Source organism: Aptenodytes patagonicus, chromosome 1 (assembly GCF_965638725.1).
Source record: "Aptenodytes patagonicus chromosome 1, bAptPat1.pri.cur, whole genome shotgun sequence".
Classification (NCBI taxonomy): Eukaryota; Metazoa; Chordata; class Aves; order Sphenisciformes; family Spheniscidae; genus Aptenodytes; species Aptenodytes patagonicus.
The window spans coordinates 204,473,336-204,494,475 of record NC_134949.1 but is presented as its reverse complement, the minus strand read 5'-3'; the positions used below and the strand labels follow the sequence as shown (position 1 = coordinate 204,494,475).

General features: G+C 41.3%; 1 protein-coding gene across 8 annotated transcripts in view; it reads right to left on the bottom strand.

The window, feature by feature from the left end:
• LNX2 (ligand of numb-protein X 2) overlaps window positions 1-20,901 on the bottom strand; it is a 63,741-nt gene extending 42,840 nt beyond the window's left edge. Inside the window, exons 1-8 of one of the 8 annotated variants that reach the window (XM_076328031.1) lie at window positions 20,747-20,901; window positions 16,908-17,010; window positions 16,600-16,807; window positions 16,044-16,153; window positions 13,796-13,902; window positions 13,469-13,683; window positions 13,283-13,366; window positions 12,678-12,755 (exon numbers count right to left, since the gene is read on the bottom strand). The gene's annotated coding sequence lies outside the window, so the exon portion shown is untranslated. Of the gene's footprint in view, window positions 1-12,677; window positions 12,756-13,282; window positions 13,367-13,468; window positions 13,684-13,795; window positions 13,903-16,043; window positions 16,229-16,599; window positions 16,808-16,907; window positions 17,011-20,746 lie in introns of those variants that run through there. The other 7 variants (XM_076328029.1, XM_076328030.1, XM_076328032.1 and 4 more) reach the window with 7 other exon arrangements.
• Between the last annotated feature and the right edge of the window lie 239 nt (window positions 20,902-21,140).

Sequence of the window (21,140 nt, the reverse complement as noted above, 5' to 3'; positions counted from 1 at the left end):
ACTCAACTACAAGCAACGCCGTCTCTTATTATCAGTCATAGGGATGAGAACAGAGAAACAATAAATAAAATCCCAGGCAACTAGTCTGCCTCCATATATTGAGTGAACTGTAAAGAAAACATACAGGGAAAAGGAAAGAGTCCTGAAAAGGCCATCCTAGCTGAACAATTTTAAGATGGAAAAGGCAAAACCTTTCACAGAGCTGAGAAGTTACACTAGAAAGCTGCAGCAATAATGTAACATACTTTGGCTAAAAGGAGTGATTTGCATACATTTCCCTTTATGAACTTCAGAATGGGAAATATATGAACTCGGATTTACTGCTTGTCCATACAAACCGGTTTAACCGAACATGAGAGTTTCAATAAGGTTAAATTCTGAACTGATACTTATTTTGTTTTTAAAGCACATTGTGTTGCTTTAGTTTCAGCCAACCACAACTACTAAATGGAAGTAAATTTAAAGCTAAAAGGGTTTACAAAGAGTCCTGGTTTTTTTCACTAAGTAAATAAAAATAAATCACGGCACCTTTCCCACAGGCAATAAAAGATGGATTTTTTTTTTGGATACTGGATTTGGAGAACAGCTCGTCTGCTGGGGCTCTGGCTGGCTGGAGACCCACATTCTCCACTGCCCTCCTGACTCCCTTCAGACTTGTGAATGCAACTGAGGGGACGCTTTGGCTCAGAGATTCCTTATCTAGCTGCAAACTGGGGGTCAAAGCATGCGATGAACTAGCTATAAAACCTTGTCCCAAATAATTATTGTAAACATTGGTACACAGCATGCTTAGGGTAAGAAAATATACAAACAAAACCACTGAACCTCACCGACAATTTCAAATCTTCAATTAAAAAAACTCCTAACAGCCAGACATGACACCTCACTTGCTCTCCCATTTTTCTCTCTCCCTCCTTCCCCTCCCCAAATCCTGGAAAAACAGCGAAACAGGAATTATTCTTCTGGGACAAACATTTCCATTTGAAAACATTATGTACAGTTATTTAAAAATCCCTACACACTAGAGCTCTTAACTTTTATTTTTCTACCCAGAAGTCCTGAAAGCAAACATTTAATGAAAAGAAGGAACAAATGCATGAATGATCTTCTGTTTCTTGTTCTGTTTTTCAGAAGTATATCATTCCTTTTTGTTTTTAAAAAAGTCTTAACCGGACGACTCGTGTTACTTAAAGTTTGCATGCACTGCACAACACCCAACGAAATGAGAAGCCTTTTTTGCAAGCTGGTTATAAAGGCTACCTGGAAGTTTACCAGGGTTTCTAGGATGCCTCTTGGAAAACCTTATGGATAACTGTACAACTATTACTACATATGTATCCTAGGATACCAAAGAGCTCTCGCATTTAAGAGCTTATTTCCCAGCCCCCCTCTCGATACACATCTCATGCATTTATAAATAATACAAATAGCCGTGAGAAAGGAGGATGTTGGTTTGATTTCAGCCAAAATGTACGCTGACCTCTGCTTATATTCGCGTAAATGTTTCTTTTTATTTCACCTCTTCTTTCTCATCTTCTGACTACAAAGAAGTCAGAAATCTCATGTAATTCATAAAATGTATTTTTAAACTTGAATTTTACAACTGAGCAAAGCTAACATTTTTTAATCTTTAAAAATTCATATACATACATGCAAATCACCAGAAAGAGCCTTTGTATTCATGCAAGTGAAATTTAGATTCCTGACCACAACATTCTGCAAAGCATCAACCTGTTAAATACAACATATCAGAGAACCCTATAATTTAGGAAAAACCCTCAGAAAGAGAAATGCAAAAAACCCCCCCCAAAACACCCCCCTACCCCCCCCCCCCCCCAAAAAAAAAAAAACCCAAACAAAACCACCACCCACAACCCAAAAAGCACAAACCAGCTAATTCAAGAGAGACTCACTTTACACTTTGGGTTAGAATAGCCTATGCATTTGAAACAAGCCAAATCGAAAGCATTCCCTTCATTTCTTGTTTGTAATTCTCGTCACAGGGTCTAACCTGCAATTAAGCACTCGGCGCCCAGTCTCTGAAGAAGAGCATCTTTAAAATGCCAAGCGGAGCCCCGGAAACACCCAGGTACGATTCTTTGGCAGCCGGCACTGAGGATCTGTTACAAAACCTGCAACACAGAGCACGACAGCCCCTTCCCTTCATCACCTTTTTAGTCTACATTTCTTACCCTTCCATCCCAGCAGGGGCGAGGCGGGAGCACAGCATACCTGCCCAACATAAAGGAAAAGAAGGATATACTGTTGTTCTCCTGGAGGAGGGGATATCACATGACAACAGGGAACTTCAAGGAAAAAGGTTGTCAGCATGCCGGTATACATAAATTAATTCACCAGTGGGTAATTAAAACAGGACCAGCCCCTCCTATAACCACTAAGCAGCTCTCGGGGTTTGATTTACTTAAAGCAGTAAATTCATCTAATCACCTAACCTCGCACGAATACGAGCGAAGCCCTAATAGCTGTGGCTTAGTAAGTAAATACTAACTGGAGCAGAAGCCAGCGTAAAAGATCTGCAGGCGCTCTCTTACACTGTGTCCTTTTCAAATCCTAAACCTAACGTTAAAATTAACCGCAGGCTAAAATGTCGCCAGCAATTTCTCATGAATGCATAATGAAACGGTGCTACTACATCTAGCGCATCACAGTTTTGTAAGCACACCCGGCAATCATGTGCGGGTATCACACACACAGGAATACTTACAATAACTCCACGTATATAGTGGCTTTACAACACACACAGGACATTTCAAGTCTCTGTCATGCTCTCCATGTGCTATGTGCTATGAATATTACGTAAAGGAACACAATGTTTGCAAGAAAAACAACAAATTGGATTATATAACGTTATTTTTCTTTCCTCCCCTCCTCTATTTAAGAAAAATCTGCTTTTTAAAAAAGAAATTAAAATGAAATGTTGAAACTGTTCTCAAAACTGCGCATACTTTCTGAAAAAGCCTCAATTTCTGTACAGTTTTAGAGTTCAGTATCTCAATACTAGAGGGGTATTCAGTGCAGAAAGTCAGTTTTACATCCTGAAATTACTCTGCTTTTGTCAATTAAGTAAGGAAAAAAAAAAAAGTGTTCGGTTTTTCTTTCCAATTAACTGACTTCCTGGCTTTCTGAATACTAGATATACTGCTGTGCTGGTTTTGGCTGGGGTAGAGTTAATTTTCTTCACAGCAGCTAGTATGGGGCCATGTTTTGGATTTGTGCTGGAAACAGTGCTGATAACACAGGGATGTTTTAGTTACTGCTGAGCAGTGCTTACACAGAGTCAAGGCCTTCTCTGCTCCTCACACCACCCCACCAGCGAGTAGGCTGGGGGTGCACAAGAAGTTGGGAGGGGACACAGCTGGGACAGCTGACCCCAACTGACCAAAGGGATATCCCACACCATATGACGTCATGTTCAGCATATAAAGCTGGGGGAAGAAGGAGGAAGGGGGGGACGTTCAGAGTGATGGCGTTTGTCTTCCCAAGTACCTGTTACGCGTGATGGAGCCCTGCTTTCCTGGAGATGGCTGAACACCTGCCTGCCGATGGGAAGTGGTGAATGAATTCCTTGGTTTGCTTTGCTTGTGTGCGTGGCTTTTGCTTTATTTATTAAACTGTCTTTATCTCAACCCACGAGTTGTCTCACTTTTGCCCTTCCTATTCTCTCCCCCATCCCACTGCGGCGGGGAGTGAGCGAGCGGCTGTGTGGTGCTTAGCTGCCAGCTGGGGTTAAACTGTGACAACTGCGTATTTGCAGACTCACAAACTACAAACCACTATCTTCCATGGCAGCTTTTATAAAGTCCAGTATATTGGACTTCAGTAACCCCACTTTCAAATTGAATACTTAAGTATTATTTTTCCATTATACTGGTCATAATACAAATGACATGCAGGAGAGTCTACAGCCAGCTAAATGCGATAACCACCATATCCCTCAAGACACCCTCCTCTCCCTTCACTTACTTAGTTCCATGAAGTGGATGAAAAAAAACCTTAAACCTACAAACGCCACCATAAATCAGCATTAGACAAGCATGCTCCAGCAGCAAAGGGTTCAATTTGAGGTCTCAGTGGATGCTTCAGAAGACTTCAGGGAGGTCTTTATACCAGCCTCTACTTGAGAAAACACGACTGCAAAGTAAATTACCCATCTGAAAAAGTACCAAAACTGTTTTTCTTGACTCTTCTTGGCTTGGCATGGTCTTAAAACAAATGGGCTTGGATAAATAGCATAATGAAGAGGATTGATGTCCTTCTGGTTCATAGGAGAGCTGCATGGCCTAGATAAGACGTCACCCCTGGTGAGGCCACCAGACCAGTTAAATAAATTGTCTGACCAGAAGTAAGGCCCGTTCTGCTCCTTCCCGTGAGATAAAATCTATAATGGTATTTCAAAGACCTAGAGAGTGCTATGGAAACTTTTGACTTCTGCTAGAGACATTTCCAATGGCACTAAAATGACAATGTCAATGATAGTTACACTTGGCTAGGGGCGTTTTCTTTGGGTTTGAGCATTTGCCTGTAATACACCATTTCATCTGGAGAACCAATATAAACCAATCCTGGCTACAGCGCTCCTCTGTCAACACACCAATACTACACCTACATGGGCTTCCTTTAGCATGCAACTGTCATTAATTAAAATAAAGTCGTGGCTGGAAACAGCATTTGCCAAGATACCAAGATTTTTAACGTGGGGATCTTAGCTGTACTGTGAAACAGTGTGGTGAAACACCACACAGCAAAGGAAGGTGGTAAAAGCAGAGCCCTCGCCCTGCCATACAAAAGTTGCTCCCCAGCCCAGCCCTGCTGCCCGGAAGCTTCCCTCCAAACCCCCAAACACCAGCACTGCTCTCACTACTGGTGAAGGTGGAGGAGGACAGCCAGGATCTGCCTGCTCAGCCAACGGGCTGAACTGAAATTCTGGGTTTGAGCCCCAAAATTGCCTTCAGGAGCCATGTCTTCAAAAGACCCGAATGGCTGAAGGAAGCATGTTCTCCTCCTGAGTGATGAACCTATTCCCTCCATCAACACGGGGTTTAACACACAGACTCCACAGTTTTAGCAGTGCTTTGCAGCAGGAAAATTAAGATTTAAGATTTGATTTCAACTAAGCATGCCACGTCATTGCAATGAGCAGCTGAATAATGAGATTTTATTGGAAAGAAAGAAAAACCCACCACAAAACCCCATATTATACTAACCTCAAGAAAAAAAATACTATTTCCAAAGTAAGAAGTAAACAACTTTTACCCTCATTAAAAAGTTGAGAAATGTGCACACCACCACTAAAATATAATTAATACACAGCCTTCAGAAGAGTCCAAAGGAGCAATTTAATTAACCACCCGCTGATTTCATAAAATGACAAGAACACACAAAGGTAATGGCACCTTATAATTGAAAATGTCCTGTTTATTTAGCTGAGCGATTGTGCTGTTCTATGTTGTGCATAAATATGGGGAAACATGTTTTGAACTCATGACATTTTTAACTTTGTAAGGTGTGACAGAACAACGTACTGCCCCATGATATAGTCACTGTATACTCCACTTATTTAATGCCTTTACCTAAGAACCTCCAAGTCACTGACAACCATAAAGGTCTTAACCTTTATGAACTCTTTTGATGGGCTTTTTCCATGCCCTCTTCAAAAATGCAGAAGAGCTGGGAGGAAAAAAAACAATTTTATTGGTATGCCACTTCAAACAAACTATCGCCTCGTGTAGGGGCTTAGTTTATACCTGTAGTTCTCCCACTTTCATACAAAGGGATCCTCTGTAAGCCCCATGAAATATTTCTGTTGACAATCTTGTAAACTCATTTTGCAATTTCTCACCCTTTTCCTTCATGTGGGAAAAGCTTCCTTTCATCCTTTATTAAAGCTGAAGAGAAGCAGCTTTTACCAAGGTAGGAAAACAATGTAACAAAATATGTGAAAGGCTCTTCCTCATTTTTTTCATTGGACTTTTCAGGGATAAAGCTGAACTGAATTAGTAGTCCTTCTTGCATTCACAAAACTCAAAATGCCTTTGTGCTGTTACATTACAACCAAAGTCTATTTGATCAAACGTGAAACAGAGCAACATCTGAATTTATGAGCCGTCCATTTCCCTATCTAATGGACACACTAGGAGCATTCATTTATACCTGCTTTGGGGCATGCATAATTTAAAATAACAGACTGGAGAGATTCTTCAAGCATAGCAGTCTCCACTGGAAAGTTGGTTGCCAGACTAAAAGGCTTTCCTTACAGGACTCAACAGTGTACCATAAAATGAACCTCAGCAGTCCGACACCGCAGCAGCAGTGGCACGTAAGGATGGATGCGGCTGCCTCATGCATCGGTCTCAGGATCTCTGGTCCTACCTGTCCCCCCTATCAGCAGCCCTGGGATGACATCTATGACTTTATGTAGCATTGGCTCCCTGCCCACCTACTACAGGAAAAGCATTCTTTAATAGAAATTGTACCATTAAGTGCTGATCCCAATAGCATCACTATACAATGCATCTAGCTGAAGCAATTAGTTTGCGTGTACACATTAAATACACATTTCTGCAATTTTGCATCCAGCAGTGAAATCTTTACTTATTGGTATTAGCTAGTCATGTTTACTGTTCCTGAGGGTTTCCCATCCTTAAGTATTTATGATATTTACTCAGTCTGTAGCAAACCATTACCAGGCCTACCTAGCTGTATTAGCTGCCTGTCAGATATGTAAACATCTCTTTAAAATGATGAAACCTCCCATTACTTTTATGCACTATGGTTTATTTACCAATTAGATGAGGAAAGAAGGGTTCTTGAATAAATACCATAAAGCAGCCTCTAATAATTTTTCTTTTTTTTTTAAGTCTTTCCAGCTTTCATGTGTTAACTCCTTAAGAGTATTCACATCAGAAACCAACAGGTCCCAGGTACCACCTGTGCCCCCTACACCAGCAAGAGCACCCTTGGGTTCCTTGTTAATACTCCCTTACGTATCCTTCCTCGAAGGACTCCTAGGCATCTTACCATGGGACTGAACACAGAGCTGTTTTCCAATGGTTTATTGTGATGACTGTTGCATGTTTCCAGGATGCACTCACCCTCTGAAAATGGTTTAGATTTTCTGCTTCTAAATGTTATAGAAAATATATTGCTTAAATTGTAATGTATCATTCAACTGCCTGCAGCTTCCAAAACGATCTGGGCTGCTCAATATTGCTGACTTGTTTCTAACATTTACTGTTGAAATAAACCTTATCAGAAATGCTTGCCTTCTTCCATGCCGCTAATATATTTTGAAAGAAAACGATGCTCCACAACTCCTTAAAAGAACTCCATTTACCCATTATATATACACCCCTAACAACTGCACTCAAACTTTCTCAAGTGGTCTTACCTGCAGTAAGAGCACGTCCATGGTACGCAGATTTCATGTGCTAGGTTAACTAGGTAACAAACGAAAAAGAGACTGATCACAGCTAGAGAAAGGCTTAATTGTACAAGTGTTACAAGTGTCATGTCCTGCTGGGGAAGCTCTCAAAGATAAATGGTGTTTGTGTAACTTGCCAAAAGTCACCTGGGATGCGGGACAGGGGAAGAGGAACAGGGAGACCTCAGTAGGACAGGAGAGCCCTGAATTTTCCACTTCAGTGAAAATTCAGCTCTGAATTTTCCACAAAATATCAGAACCTGCCATTGAAGAGAGTAGAACTATCAGATCCTGAAGATGACCTTCCTCAAAACCTGCCTGTAGGAATTCCTGTACTGCTCAAGTTTGCTTCTTTCTAGATGGGTTAAATGCTGCCTATTTTCCCCTATTGATAGGCAGATTATTTTTTCCCTTTATAACGCCATTCCCCCAAGTTTTCTGCTACACAAGTTTGAAGAGCCAGAGCTGTGGTGGTCTGCAGCTTGTTTATGAAACTGGCCCTTGCTATCTCCCCAGGCAGCCTGGAGGGACAGGCAGCAGCCGCACGTCCTCCCTCCTGCCTCCCGGTGACCCCTGAGCCCACTTCTATGGAGACGCAGGATGGACGCGAGGAGGTAAGTTATTAAGTGATCAAAATATATACAGAAAAATAATTCATTTTAAATATTACACAGGGGATGTAAGTAGTTTATTAAGTGCACCTTCTAGATTAATTTCTGCTTCCATTAGGTTGTGGCACAGTGAAGTAATTTAAATCGATGGATTTACAGCACTTTGAATTAGTTTAATAATGCTAAAGCTTACTGTCCATATTCAAGTATTTAACTCACAAGAGCTACCTTTTTTCACTATTTTATAAAATTAGTTTAAAAATCAAATGTATTTCATGACCATTCCTGGTAGAGAACCTTATTTAAATTTTACAATCATGAAAATAAACAAAACCATTTCATGTTTAAATACAACTTAAACCTTTAAACTTAAAAGTATTCACTTAAATCATACTGCTTATCACTACAACATTAGATTCTTTCAGTGCAGTAACACTGCTTTTTTGCCTTCCTGCCCTCCCTGCCACCAAAGAAGGCTTATGCTTGATTTCCACCACTGAACAGCCCTTCCATCCGTTGGTATTTCACTGCATAACATAATTTTGGAAGCGGCAGAGTCTTTCCTTGAGCTTGAATTATTGCCGCCAAAAATCTCATCCCTACAAAATTTCCTTTGCACTCTCAAAATTAGGATGAATAGAAAATAAAGTACGGTCAAAAACGTTTTTCAGATTTCTCTGCACCTCAGCAGCTTGACTACCTCAACACCAATGTCTCTGCACAGGACCCGCTTTCCTACAGTCCACTCAGATTGTTCAATCCAGCAGCTCAAACAACATTTGTTATCTTTTAGCAAATACCTGCTACTGACTATTTGCATTTCAGAGGCTTTTCCGTAACTTGTGGTTACAAGAGCAGCCTTCAGGGTGGCTTTCACTAGCACTATCTCATTTCACGTTTCAACAGACCAGGAGAACACGTAGGCCCAGCTGCCAGGGCTCAGCCGAGGTAACTTCTAGCTCACAAAAACAGAGATTCTTATGCCACCTCCCTACATCTCTACTAGCATCACAGCTAGAGGGTTATTTTTTAAATGTCTTATGTATGTGCGTTACCTGTTTATAACGAAATAAAAATTGTAAGAAAATTATTCAAACAAAATATGCAGCCTATCTGCTGTAAAACTGACCTGGCAAACAACCTTAGAATTCCTAAGGACACCAAATGACCTTAAACTCAATTTTCTGAATGGAGAGGAATCCACTGTACTGCTACATTCCCTAAGTAATTTCTTCTAGAAGAATTAGATTAGGAGTTGAGGACAAACTTAGTTCTTTCCATGCCAAAGCCTGCATTCACTTTGTGGCTTTATAAACTCCCGAATTGCTAAATACATGTAAACCTCTTAAATAAATAAATAAAGCACACAAAAAAATTTTTCTTCCGGAATTACTTTGCAGTGTAACTAGAATGGTACTTCTCCTTCACTGCAATAATATGTTGTGGTACTAACTCAAAAGTTCAAACCATTTTCGTTTCTTTATTACCAGTAGGAATCTAGGAAATGCCGCCATCAATTGTAAATCTACATGAAGTCGCACTCCTCTGGTACAGTTTGTGCATAGCAATCGGTTCAGAACGCAATCTTGTGTTGTTTAAAATTCAGTTTATTCTTCAATTACTCTGCTAGCCCGACTCTAATTTATTATATTTTCTGGTACATTTGATTTTGGATATTATGACATCCTGGCTCATGCCATTAGAGAGCAAACATAAAATGGTGATGATGTCTAGGGACAGCTGAGAGTAAGATAGCAACAGCCTGGAAAATTAACAATATCACTGTCTCTGTGCTCAGCTAGACCTCTCCTGCATTAGCGCTAAAAAAAATTTGGCAGTATTTCTCCAATATAGACTTGATATCCAGCAATAGCCTCAGAGGCACCATAAAACCTCGGCTAGCGCAGCGGGCAGCTCAGCTGGTTGGGAGGGCGGATGGCAGCCTCTGAGCCCGCCCAGGCAGCTGAGCTGCAGAAGAAATGAAGCGCGGGCCCTGCTGCTGCTCGGAGCCCACCAAAGAAACCAGCATGGTTCTAAATGCCACTGATACTAAATACATTGATTTTTTTATTATTTTTTTTTTTAGTCTTGCATCGTCTCGGTCCTAGCTACCATTTCTTTCTCCCAGCACCCCAGGTGAAATGAGAGGCAGCAGCCAGAAGCCTTTTCAGAGCATCTTTCTTGAGCACCCCAGCAGAAGGGAGGGCTTCGCCTCCCCCTGCGGCTTGGCGACTGACTACGTTAACCTTCAGGGCACGCTGCCAGCCCCACCTGCTTACTCAGGCTTTTGCCAGCAAGGGAAGCTCTCACAGCACTGATTTGTCCTTTGAAGACGCATCCTCTTTTGCTTACTTCTTACTTCCCCCTGCTACATTTGGCGTTTGAACTCCTGCATCCAGAGGATGGAGGGGCAGGCCTGATGGGGAAACACCAGGCTCCTGTATTCACATTTGACCTTTTTTCCCTGCGACAACTTCAAACGTGAAAAATCCTCATGTGCCTGCACAGCTTGCTTGTCCCAAGAAATTCCGCATTGGGTTTTGAAAAAAATTTGTATTTCCCTTCTTTTGTCTGTTCTTCAGAAAGCCTGAAGACAGCTTGCCAAAACAATACCCAAGAGCAAACACTTTGCAGGGAAACCCAGGCAGCTGGACCCGCGAGAGGCTGCTAGTGTTGGAAAGAACTTGCAGTGGGGGAAACCTGGCTGGACCCAAATCCTCATTGATCATTTTGTCCTCCAGAAAAAAAACAGACTACTTTTCCTCTATAGGATAATAAAGTTTCCTCCTGTCTCTAAGCTGTCTTGTAGCTCAGGCAGTATTGCCAGCTCCTTCTAAACCTCATAAGCAGTAAGGATTTTACTAATGATGTAGTTGCTGCAACTGCTGCAGTCATTTAAAAAGACAATGTCAAAAATTACACATAGCAATGTTAAAACATGATGATTCAGGTTGCAAGCTAATTTACAAAATTAAGAAATGCCACTTTTTAGCTTACCCACTGCCTTTCAGTTTTCTGCACCCCTGCTGAACCTGTGTTGTAACCCAGGTTGTAAACCAGCTGCTGGTTTCTGTTCAGAAGCTTTTTTTCCCCAGCAGCCCAGTCCCATGCAAGGAACGAACACAAAAGGGAGTAGCATGAGGGATGTACAAGCACAGTTCCAATGTTAGGTTGCTTGATTGCACACTTAAAAAAAACCAGTGAAAGAAAAGTTATTGGTGCATGAGAAACACGGAGTACAATTTTAGCTTGTGAAGTCTGATGGACTCAGAGCAAATCAGATCAGGCCATACTTAGGTGGGATGGAGAACTGGGACGGAGGGGTAATTCCCTCCTGTTAAGTGCTATCCCGTGCCCCAGCGTAATGAGATACCACCACGAGGAGAGAAAATAGCTCCTCTCATTTTGGTGTATGGGTACCAGGAAAACATAGTGATCAAGTTCTTTAAAAGCACACGACAACTTCAGCTCCAACCATTTTCTCTTCTCAATCCCATATACTCTTAAGTAACATATCTATGCTTATGCTGCAAATCAATGCACACGCTCCGGTGTCTCCCTGCACCTGCTCTCATTACCCTATGTTTGAAACAAACCACGAATCGAGACCGGAGACTCGATTTCACTTCCCAGTGTGCAGAAAATAATCATCAATAATTGATGTCAGTCGGCTTCATTTGGGGCACTGCCTTGGGCAGGCAATGGAGACTTACGGTATGCACCAAGAAAAGGAGGATTTCTATATAAAATTATTTGATAATCTGAAAAAATCCCTCAGTCAACAAAAGAAGTTTACAGATAATCGTATTAAAGATTAGAGTTGTTTTAAAACAATGCAGAATGTATTCAAGAACATCTGGGAAGAAAGATGGTAGTTTTAAAAGCAAAGCCTTGGGGGAAAATATTTCCCCCCCTCAAATAGAAAACAGTAATTCACTTTATTAAATCCTAATCCTCTTCAATTCATATTAAGGCAAAGTATTTTTTCCAATAAAGAGTTTTATCAATCTATTTAAATGCAATTTTATAAATAAATAAATATAGAAATACATCTAAATACAATTTTAATATCTGATTAAATGATTGGTTATTCCACCTTTTTTGACTGCTTCCATTTCATTTCAAATTTGAGAAGCAGGTTAATTTTAAGTCAGAAAACTGAATAAGTTTATTATCAAATAAGATAGAACTTAACCTCTGGACTACAGAAAAATATATTGTATCATGATAGCAAAAGCAATCTGATGTCTGTCTTTTTATATGCACCAACTCATCAGCTGGAAAATTAAGAAAATAACTCCTTCTATCTTATAAATGTTGTTATTTTTCCATCACTCGTTTACTGTTTTCCAAACTTTTGTTGTGGTGATTAATGTGAAAATCCTCCCAATAAAACCCATGAATTGGTCACGACATTTTCTATAATCAATGTTCATAATCAATAATATTTATACAGAGCTTCTATTTAAACAACACATTATTGAAGCTCCTCACTACTATAACTGCTGACAGCACCAGAAGAATAAAGTTACTCCACAACTAAGAAGTAAAAGCAAAAACTACAGAATTGAACAATAATTAAGTTGGTAAAAACATATGGGATCAGATTTCTATAATGTCTTTACCTACTGTATTTCAACTTCGTTCTTCCATAAAAAATGCTTAACGTTAGAGCTGAATTTGGAAGATTTCTAAGTTAAGATCTGAAAAGAAAGAAAGAAAAGAGAGAAAAAAAAATATTGAAAGAAAAGAATAAGTACTGGGTTTGCTTTTTCCCTTTTTATACTGTTTTATTTATTTATATATAGGAATTACTTTTTTTAATACACACACACACACATATGTAAAGTAAGTTCAATGACAAGTAGAATGCTAACCGGATTGTACCAGCAGCAATCGAGGCCTAGCAAAGAAATCCCATAAGGGATGCTTTGCTATAACCACATCATCATAGCTGTGGTGAATTCGGTGACTTCCTCGGGAGCAGAAGCAGGCAGAAGGACTCTCATGCCCACAAAGAACCCCATGGAGTCACCACTGCAGATTCAATTGTACAGTCAAGCTGTAGGGATGGCTAAGTAGGACTCAGCATGTGATACATCATCTGAAAAATAGCATATACGGGATAGCAACTGCTCCTAACACATGTGGGTGCATTGTAGTGAAGTCCCTTCTCTCCTGCATTTCAACTTAACCTGCTTAGCAGGTTTTCAGGTATACATGGCCTCACCTATATCAACACTTTAGAACAAACCATCTTCTTTATCCTCAAAGTCAGTATCACAGCTAAAACACAAATCTTTCCTCTTTGACCCTTTGAGGCAAAAAGAAAAAAAATCACAGCATAATGTTGACATTACTGTGTGAAATAAGTTGCCTTTACTAAACTTGAGACTTACTTAAAGACAAACGATACCTGTTGCGAAATCCATATGGTTCTGATCATTTGTACGAAGTAATATGTCAAGCTGTAACCAAAAGTTCTTCATCAAATATCTTCCGCTTCATAACAGCATGACACTTAGTTATGAACATTTCCTGGCTTCACAGCTTTTCAAACTTTTCAAAATATGACTTAGGAAAGCGTTACACTTCTATAGCATTTCTCTAGTCGATGGCACACATCCCTTACTGCAGAAGAAAGAACTGTTAACAGTTTCATTTCACACTCCAGTAACGCAAAATTCTGCATTACCACTCACTTTAGTGTTAATTTTCCCATAGATTCTCTTTTTCTGCTTACATGGCAAGACAGCTCAGGTCAAGTGCACAGACAAGCTGTGCTGCTGATTCTCCTTTTTATCACCACTGAATCACCTTCACTTTTGCTTCACCGTAAAGTTATTTTCCCTGAAGAAAGCAGGAGAGCCACAGTCAATAGGTAAGTCAGCAGCTATCAGTCAAAATGGATTTCAAAGTGGGGAAAAAAAACTCCCCACAACTAAAACCGCAAGTATTATTTATGCAGGATCACGCCCACACTGTATAAATACACCACGACAGGTATATTTGCTGCTGTACATGCAGTGAAGCCTAACTCAGCTCACGTCACTTCCAGCTATAGACAGACACGTATCAGAAGATATAGAATGTAAAAGCATCAGCACTGAACAGACATGCTGAGCCATTCCCCAAATAACAGGAATGAAGAGTGGTTATTTTGCCAAAGTGGAAAGATACCTTTTTTTTTTTACTGGTGATTCGAAAAAGAAACACATTTGGTTGTTGTCACTGCATTCTTATGAAGCTTTGTAATGTCTATGTAAAGCTCTAACTTACATACCTTTTCAAGACATTCAGATTAAATGCATGACAGATCCACAAGTACACAAACATATCTGTATTTTTAGCCTAATATAACCTGGATGACATTAGCTTTACCTTTAGCATTTAAAAGGAATTAAAATAGTTACGAAGCAAACCTAAATTCTGAAGGCATTCAATACTGAACAAATAGCATGTTACACTGGTTTAGTATAAGGCAGGAAACCCTGTGATTTTTAAAGTTTCAATCTTCATTAGAAGCAGCAATGACAGCTTAGTAATGGACTACTTGTAAAAGTAGTCCAGGAATTGATTTGTACTAATTTTTAATTAACATAAATGCAAGATCTAGCACAGACACAGAACTATTTTACTAATTCACTGGGTGAGTCTTCATTAGCTTCTGTCAGTAACAATAAATGGCTGAGAAAACCCCTCTAGAACAAACAAGACATAAAGACAGGAAAAAGAGGCCGGACAGAAGGAAATCCTCATCAACCTGCTCCGGAAGAAGCTTGACTGAAAAAGTTTTTTTAGAAGTTTAAAAAACAAGTTACAACTAACAGTCAGGGCAGCCCCAGGGAGCGGCGGGGGTTTGGATGATAGCTACGGTGCATACATACGGAACCAAGGGTACAGTTACAGCTGTATGATCAGAATGGGGTTTATAGCAAACACTTTAAACATGACCAGAAAGTTTATACAACACATTAGGATCTATGTGGTCTTGTGATGTATTGATCAACTTTCACTTACAGTTCTTTCAGTCTGGTTACAAACAAATTTTAAACAACCTGATTAAAAAAATATATAGGCAAAATCAGGGGAACAGATCTAATAAAAATAAGCAAGAACACAAGGAAGGGTGGGCTATTGGTAAAAAAATGCATGAATTTAGAAGTAACAATAAGGCATCCTCCTCCGCACAAAGTGGCAATAGCTGTTACTGATCTTTTTTTTCTTAACTTTTAACCTCCAAACATGTAGAAGCAACTTAATATGGTCCATATTTAAGTATTTAATCTATTGCAGATATTCAGTGCACTATCCATGAGGCACATACAGAAATTAGTATCTCCAGTGCCCTCCTTGAAATGGGACTTGCTCTAGATGTAGGCTACCCAGCCAAACGATGGACTTTGAATGTACTGTTCTGCACAGACTGTTACTGAAGGCCATGGAAGAACCAACTGTGTTGAGGTCAAAACGTGGTTAGCTTAAGAGCCTTGTAGGGGTTGTGGGTTTTCTTCTTACTGTTGTTTTCTTTTTGCTGGTGTAGCAGGTAGTGATGTCATTTGGAGGAAATCGCTATACCTGCAGAAAACCCCAGTATAGGCTCTATTCTACTGCCATAAGAGTACGTTGCTGATACAGCTCATTTCATCTGGGGACTTAATAAAAGGTACGCAGACAAAAGCACATTCCCGTTATGACAAAGTAAAATGCATCAACAAAGAAGGCTCGCTGATACCAGCCAAGCTTTTTTTTTTTTTTTTTTTAAATCAAGACTTTGTTCAGGAATGCAACCAAAACTTGATAACCAGAAAAATCACGACACGCCTAGATTCCGAAATGTTGCTTTGTGTCAGAAAAAAAACCCATGTCTTTTCAAAGCAAACACAACATTCCTGTGGCAGAACATGACAGCTTATCCAAGCACAGTATAGCAACCACTGAAAAGCGCTTTCCACGAACTGGTTTCAGTACACAAGTCAGCGACATTTTACCTCCGTTAGCTTTGCTTGGACTTCCACCTGCTTCTGTTGTGCCAAAAACCTCCGCTGCACCAGCTTTCTTTTTCCTATGTATGAACTCAGAAACGAGGATTAGCACCAATCTGAAGAACAAAGAAAGCCACAGGAAGGTAAAGGCTTAAAATCCTCCATCGCCAGCATTCTTTGGCCTTTCAGGGCCAAAATTTTGAAAATGACACTACATTAAGAGGGGGTTGTCTGTGGAGGAGAGCTCAGATTCAAGCAAAAATTGCATGCAAAGAAAAAAAAAGTCTACACAATGAGTACAACTGCAAGAGTTGATAAAAGTGTCAACATACAGGAACACTGACTTGAACCCAATAATAAACTGTGCTTATTCCCAATTGTTTTCTAACCAGCCAGTCCCCGGGAATGCATGGCGCCGGCATCCTGACACCTTCCACTGGGCCTGTGCAACCTCTTCGGAGAAGGTCATGGGCACACGGAGTGGCAGTGCTATCTCGGGGGTTGGGGTGGGGAGCACAGCCTATAGCACACTTCAAAATGACTCCCACTGCAAAGAACGTACCAATGCAGAAGTAGGTAGCTTGTCGCTCATTTTTCCTAACTGTGCTGAATAATATCTGACAGCACTACACCACTCCAAGCAACCGGATCCAAAAGCCCCGCTTTGCCTTTCTGCAACTACTGGGTTCCTCCCTTCGCCCAGCCACATACGGGTTCTCCTTTAACGCGCACCACTTTTCGTTGTTGCTATTTGTTGTTGTTGTTTATTGCTAGAAAAAAAGATAAATAAGTCATAGTTCCCTCTTATTCATTATCTAGAACTACTTATTACTACCATTTACAACATTTTAAAACCGGATCAGTTCATACATTGGATATACTCCTTGATCAAATTGCGTTTTGCTCTACAAACAAGGGTTCTTCATAAAAATTCTGTACACCCCATCGAACAGTGGTTAAGCATGACGAATCTCTGCAACGAAATACAAAAACACATTCTCCTCTGTGGAACGAAGGAAAAACATCCAGGCAAAACGCAACATCTATCACTCCATCCCAAAGTAAACCAACTCTGCCTGGGCAAAAATTAACTTCTATATCATATTGAGCTGACACATTTATAACCTCACAATTACTTTCTCACCCGATTTGGTCTGTTTTGCTGTGATGACAGCAAGAAAATTCTAGACATTCTTAACAACATACCACAACCCCAGAGCAACATCACAACTTGCTTACTTAAAACAAAAATGAGGCTGCAAATACTGAGCTACATTACCCCAAGGTTCCACTTTTTAAATAAAAATAGTCCCACTAATTGGGTGGAAAGATCGCAGAAATGCAAAACAATTTAAAATCTTACATGTTCACAAGTTACCTGATTTTATATCAAACAACTGCATACTTAAGCTTTTCTTTTCACCATCTAGTGCACAGCTCAGTGTGAGAGACTCAGCAAGAGACTCCTCTTCCAGCCCCCAAAGTACTTGTAAAACTAACATCAATTGAAATAAGAACCTACAAGAATGTAAAGGATTGACATCTACGCACATTTATATCAGTAAAAATACTTCGGAAATAAAAGAGACGCCTGTGGTATTGCAAAGCACATTGCAAGGATGAAGTCAGCTCAGGTACAGCACTGTAACTCAGCAGCAGGGCTGGGAACATCTCTTTACATGTCAGTAGATAAATCAGCCCCCAGTTCCAAAGGAGAAGTCAGCTACCTACATTATCTCATGCAGAATACAGAACAGTCAGTATGAGAACATGACAGGTTTATCCCATGAACTTTGCGAACATAAATCCTGACCCTGAAAACATTTACATGCAGGCTTAACATTAAGCCAAAGAACAGACCTACTAATTCCAAAAGAAATACTTGGGTGTTTAAAATGAAACATATGTAAGCACAAATGTCTACAGAATTGGTGCCATAAAAAACAAAAAGCACACGCTGCAACATTATTATTTTTTATTGCTCCGTAGATATCATGACCCAACAATTACATAATTTAATACTGATATTTAAAAGAATTTTCATCTTCGAAAGGCACTACAGTTTCTAAACAACAAACTCCATTGACCTAATAAAGCAATTAAGCAGAATGCAATTCAATGGGGTCACACTAGAATTGCTTCTGCAAACCAAATCAGCAAAGAATTTTCAAATATCAGAGATAAGCCACTGCAGTATCAAATAGGCAACCAGTTTCCTCTAGTGCCTTTTACACCAGGGAGCATTTTAACACTGAATGAATGCTGGTTTTGTATTAGTTACAGCTCTTAATATCTAATAGCTCTTTAAATAAGCAGCATCTTCCTGATTTATGACATTAATTTATATTAATCCAATGTCTAGTACACATCATATCCTTACACATTTCACTTTGATATTGTTGGTATCACTTCTTCACAGTTGCTTTCAACTATATTAAGACATTTTTTAAGAGTACAGAAAAATGGGATAAAAAAAGAGGCGGATATTTTGAAGTATTTTCAAGTAGACAGTTTTAATTAGAAGCTAACAAACTTCTGCTGGTTTTCAGTGATATGTGCCCATAAATATATACCAAGATCGAGATCGACAGGCTGTTCAGTGCAGGTAAAGCCTTATGAAAAAGCAAAGTTTCACCAAGGTCATCAGCGCTTCCACGAGAGCAGACTCTAAACAAATGCCAAAGCTTGCAATGTCAAAGCCAACATTTTTGTAATTACGCCCGACAGGTTTTAGTAAGCTTATTTTTTAACCTGTCTCAAGAGAACAGTGCTTTTCCACCCAATCACCAGCTTACATTCCTCTTCCAAAGTTTCGTCCCTAAATTGTAGCTTAGGTTTTTTTTTTTCTAATAGAAGATTCGAGTCCTGTGTTAGGAAATCACGCTGTGTTTGCAAATCTCAGACCTGAGTCCAAGGCCCTGGGCTATCTCTTGCTGAAGCCACTAGGCAGAGTTAAGGGTCACTACAGTTAGAAATCCAGTACTGAAAACTCTCATTTTAAAGTTCTACTTTTTTTTTTCCCCCAACATCCAGAGATTTTAGAATTGTAATAATACAAGCACCTTAAAACATAACATTACATAGTTTTTTTATTTAAAAAAAATCTAATTGGGCACAATGGTGTTTTTTGCAGCCTGCTGAATTTGGAGCTAATAATTTTATATAGCATTGTGTTCAGGAAAGAGGATTCCTCCCTCTGCGAGTGGATCATTTAAAAAAAAAAAAAAAGAGTAAATTATAAAGGACCCTATTAAGTCTTATGGTTCTAGCAAGTACGCTGACATACCTTGTTTCCATTTTGAGGAAATTTGTTTTAATAAAGTCAGGGCAGCATATGGTACTAACTTGTTTATTTTCCAAGTGGTAGGGACACTAACCGAAAGCATCTGATGTTTCTTCCTAAGCCTCCTTGATCTGCTGCTGGATTGCAGCTTAGAATAAAGCATCGCAAAGCCAAAAGAAATTGGGTAGAGGAATAAAAAAAAAAAAAAATCAGTACTTCGAAGTGTTTATTTAATGCGAGCCTAGCTCAGAACAGTTTCTCTTTTGAACAGAAGCTCAAATGCATTTATGATTCAAAATTTATTTCCAGAGACTATCAAACGTATCTCAAAGCTAATCCCTAACAGACATTTTTTACTTTGCACAGAGACAAAAACAAACCTACAATATCATGTAATTAAAAAAGGAATTAAATGAAGCTCAGAAGTACTTAATAGTAGATTTCTACAGAAGTAAACAATCAGCGCTGTGCATCAGGAACACGGTAAGAAAAGTCACAAGGGACTGTCAGATTTGTCACTACCACAGCTCCAGAAATTGTTTTCTCAATTAGTTGACCGAGTACTAATATTCTGTCAAGATCAATGACAATTTTAAAGTATGCCTTGTTAAAGTTTAAAAGACACGAGGTTTTAATTATTTAAACCACATTTTCAGTGATAAGAGCTAACAAATGGGGGAAAAACAGAGAGCCTGGGTCAGAGCACCGAGGACTAGAGTTAACATTTTGAAATAGCTGCCAACTACATAGGCTTCAGAGACATTTTACATACAGCTCTGATTTCCTCTGGCGCAGCTGTAAAACACATAACCTGAAACCAGCTCCTGCAGCAGGGGTTTGCTTGCAGCTGTTCTTCTGCCTCCCCCGCACGCAGTAATTTGACTCCTTTTCAGGCAGCAGCTTCTATAATAAAGCTACACCAGAGCAGCATAGGTGTATTTAGGGACCCCAAAAAACAGGCGCCTTTGGAGCAGGTCCCCAGCACCTGAGCCCACAGCTCAGCTTCGCAGAGACGCGCTGTGGGTCCAGGCGCGGCCCCCGCTCACCTCCGGCGGGCAGAGACTCGCCGCGGGGTGCCCAGCTCGCAGCGGCACCGGCTCTCCCGGGGAGACCAGGAGGGAACCTCGCTCCTCCCGGGCGAGGGCAGGGCCGCGCCGTTCCCTCCGGAGCGGGGTACCCTGCTCACAGGCGCACGCACCTCAGCCCCGCACGGCTGCTCCCGGACCCCAGTCCCTCTCCCGTACTTGTTGCCCCTGCAGGGCGGCCCAACCCGGCGTCCGCAGCAGGCCCAGCCCCGCCGCCGCCGCCGCGACGGAGAGGAGGAGGGCGGGGTGCGCCGCCGCCCTGCCCGGCGGCCCTCCCGCCGCCGCCGGCTGAGGGGAGGCTGAGCCGCCCGGCGCCACGGCGGGGCAGGGAAGTTACTCACCGCCGCCGGCTCCGCGCCGCGCTCTCCTCAGCCGCCGCCGCGCCCCTCAGCCGAGCCGGCTGTGCCCGCCCGCCTGCTGAGAGGCAAACTCCGGGCAGCACTTGGCGGAGCGTGTCTCCGCCGGGCCGGGCCGGGCCGGGCCGGTGCTCCCGCCTCCGTCCCCCGCCCCGAGCAGCGGCACGGCCCAAGTGACAGCCGCGCTCCGCCACTCCGACGGCAGCCCGGGGCGTGGGGCCGGGCGGCGGGGCGCGCTGCAGCCTATGGGAGCGGGGCCGGGGCGGGCCGCGGCGGAGCCCCGGGCCGGGGTGTCCCCGCCACTCGCCTGATCGGGGCCGGGGGCGGCGGGCGGGGCCGGGGCGGAGGAGGGGCTGGCGGGGGAGCTGCCCCGCGCGGC